General features: G+C 32.9%; 1 long non-coding RNA gene across 4 annotated transcripts; it reads left to right on the top strand.

The window, feature by feature from the left end:
• The first annotated feature begins 285 nt into the window (after positions 1 to 285).
• Positions 286 to 2,896, top strand: LOC107915055 (uncharacterized). 4 transcript variants are annotated; one of them, XR_005911913.1, is made up of 5 exons: positions 286 to 363; positions 1,075 to 1,148; positions 1,236 to 1,279; positions 2,245 to 2,296; positions 2,474 to 2,896. It is a non-coding gene; the product is annotated as an uncharacterized lncRNA (long non-coding RNA). The 4 variants fall into 4 exon arrangements; XR_005911912.1 differs by having other exon boundaries at positions 316 to 976; XR_005911910.1 differs by lacking the exon at positions 2,245 to 2,296.

Here is a 2,896-nt window from a genome sequence, read left to right as displayed (position 1 = left end):
CATCCAAAAACAAAAAAATCCAAACATAGAAAAGCAGAGAACTGAGAAATGGCGGTCGGGAGAGAAGATGTGGAGATTTTAAAGCCCAGAATTGACAAAAGAGAGTATCGGAGGATCATCCTTAGAAATTCCCTTCAAGTTCTTCTTATCAGCGATCTCGATACCGACAAGGCAAATTAATTTTTCAATTCCTTCTTCACTTTCATTTCATTAGCAATTCCATTACTATTATTGACCTTTCTTTTTTTTTTCTTTTTTCCTAATTTCTTTGTTTTTTGATGTTACAGTGTGCTACTTCTATGAATGTGGGTGTCGGTTCCTTTTGTGACCCTGACGGCCTCGAAGGCCTTGCCCATTTTCTTGGTATTGCTTATCTTTTTCATCCGTTTATTTTATCTTCCATTTGTATTTGTGAACTGTCTGGAAATTTTTTGTTCCTTTTTTACTTTAAATTTTAACAGTATGTGACTTTAGTAATTTTGTTCCTCATAGTGTTATTGATACAAACCTTTTAATACAAACCTTTTAAACTATAAAAGCATCAATATTAGTTTTGAAGCATAAATAAAAGGGGTGATTACAAATTCTTGGTATCTTTTTTTGCCAAAATATTTCAATAATACTATAATCACAGAAATACATATAATAGATAAGAAATCTTAATCTTAAACCAATTGAACATCAAATTTGAAAGGATTCGTGTACAATGTATGTGATCTAATAACTGATTATTATTAGCTAACTTTGAATAAAATTAACTTCAAAATTTTTGAAGAGATGCCATAAAACAAGAGGCTTATAGTGAAGTAAAATTATTTGTATGACTTGTTTTCAGATAGTATTCCTTTGATTTTATTACGTAGTTCTTTTTTCCTGATTTACTGCATGGAGGCAGCACAAACGCCTTCACAGCTTCTGAGATGACCAACTATTTTTTTGATGTCAACATTGATTGCTTTGAAGAGGCTTTGGACCGGTAGATGTTGTTTGTGCAGTATTTCTTTAGCTCTAATTTTCATCAATGTTCATTTAATGTATGTGAGATTGGGTGTTTTCCTGTCACTTGCTCTCTAGGTTCGCACAGTTCTTAATCAAACCATTGATGTCAGCTGATGCTACCATGAGGGAAATTAAAGCTGTCGATTCTGGTTAGCTTTTGGTTCTTGGTTTACTTTACACATGGATTTCCTCTATTTTAATCTATAATTAATCAACACTATTCTCTTTCTTTCTAGAGAACCAGAAAAATTTACTGTCTGATGCATGGAGAATGAACCAGGTATTATTTTTCTTTTTTTTGAATCACCCTTTGTCTTCTGGAAGATTGTAAGATCTCAGCTCTGACTATTTAAAAATGTTAATCAATTTTTTCTGGAAGAAATGGAACCTGGAATTGATCCCTATTCCTCAATTGCAACTTTAATATTGTTTGTGAGTCCTCTCCCATCTATGCTTTTTATGGTGTTAATTCTTATCACTTTTTCTTTAATGATCAAAACCAAAGCTCAAAAACTATTGTCTTAGGAACATCTTGTAATGTTTTCCATAAATTACTGTTGAAAATTCCATATCTGTATGTGCTTGTCAAGTTTAGATTCTCATTTAATACTAATTTGGTGTTTGGCTGGAATTCACTGAGAAACAAGTCACTTACTAACATGATTGATTCCGCAAAGTGGTGAACCGAGCTTATGTTTGGAAGTGTTCTTTCATCCTTTGATATTGATAGATAAGGATGATTGGATATACCCTGTCATTAAGGGCTATTCATCAATTGTTTCCTTTTGTCCTGTTAAGGGTTTATGGTGTGCATGGTTATTGTGGTTTCATTGCTATTTTGAGAGAGAGAGAGACTTGTGATTATTAAGCACACTGGGTTGCAATTCGTATTTGAGCAATTGTTTGTGAGTTTGAATGCAATCTAATCATCTCAATTGGTTGATTTATGCTATTAAAATTAATTAAGAATTTATGATTGTTGGAAAAAATAGCAAATTTTTAGAAACTTCCCAATCTTTGTCTTTCTTGAAAATAAATGAGAATGTGTTTCTTGCTTTTAGTTGAGTAGAAGAAAATTTTGATGGATTATGGGTATTGGTGGTTATCAAATTGATTCAGAACTTTTATTTTGTACTAGTTTGCACTTACTACCTAATCCATCTCATTTGAGTTCATGTTAATATTCTTTAATGGTGAACCTTTTAGATGTATTCCTATCTGGTTTTAATTTTTCCTTCTATGCAGCTTTAGAAACATCTAAGCTTGGAAAGTCATCCATATCATAAATTCAGCACAGGTTAAAAACCTTTCCTAGTTGATCTTCCTTCCTTCTCTCCGCTCTTCTGTTAAGTTGAATTCTTGCCTAAGCAGGTTATAGGGCATACTTTCTGCTTTATAATCAATCAATTAACCTAGTGATATTGGATATTGGATATATATTTCCTTTTGCAAATATGCATGTTATGATTTTCAGGGACAAAGTTCTTTGTAGTTTGTGAACCTGGGACACAGCACGTGGAGGCTCTCTTGAAAGTTGTTTATGAGCTCTACACAGATTATGTTTTGAAGAACCCCTTCTATGAGATGGAGATGCCCATACGATTCGAACTTTTTGACATCAACCTGACACAGGCAGTACAGAAGGATCGTGTTGCGCTTTTGGGGCGATAAGCTGTCCTGGAACCTTTATCTTACCAAAATGTCACCATCTCTTATCTTCATCCGTACACTTTTGATGGAAGATTGTTATCAAGTTTGTATAAACCTGTGTATTGGGATATCATCAAGCTCCTTTGTTTAGCTCATAAGTGTTGAATTATTTATAACATATGATGATTTCTGGAGTTGCTTCTCCCAATTAACATTTATAAAATTAATGAAAAAATCCTTTGAATTA

This window comes from Gossypium hirsutum, chromosome D04 (genome assembly GCF_007990345.1).
Source record: "Gossypium hirsutum isolate 1008001.06 chromosome D04, Gossypium_hirsutum_v2.1, whole genome shotgun sequence".
NCBI lineage: Eukaryota > Viridiplantae > Streptophyta > Magnoliopsida > Malvales > Malvaceae > Gossypium > Gossypium hirsutum.
Note: the sequence above shows the minus strand (reverse complement) of the source record. Positions and strands in the feature narration are given on the sequence as shown.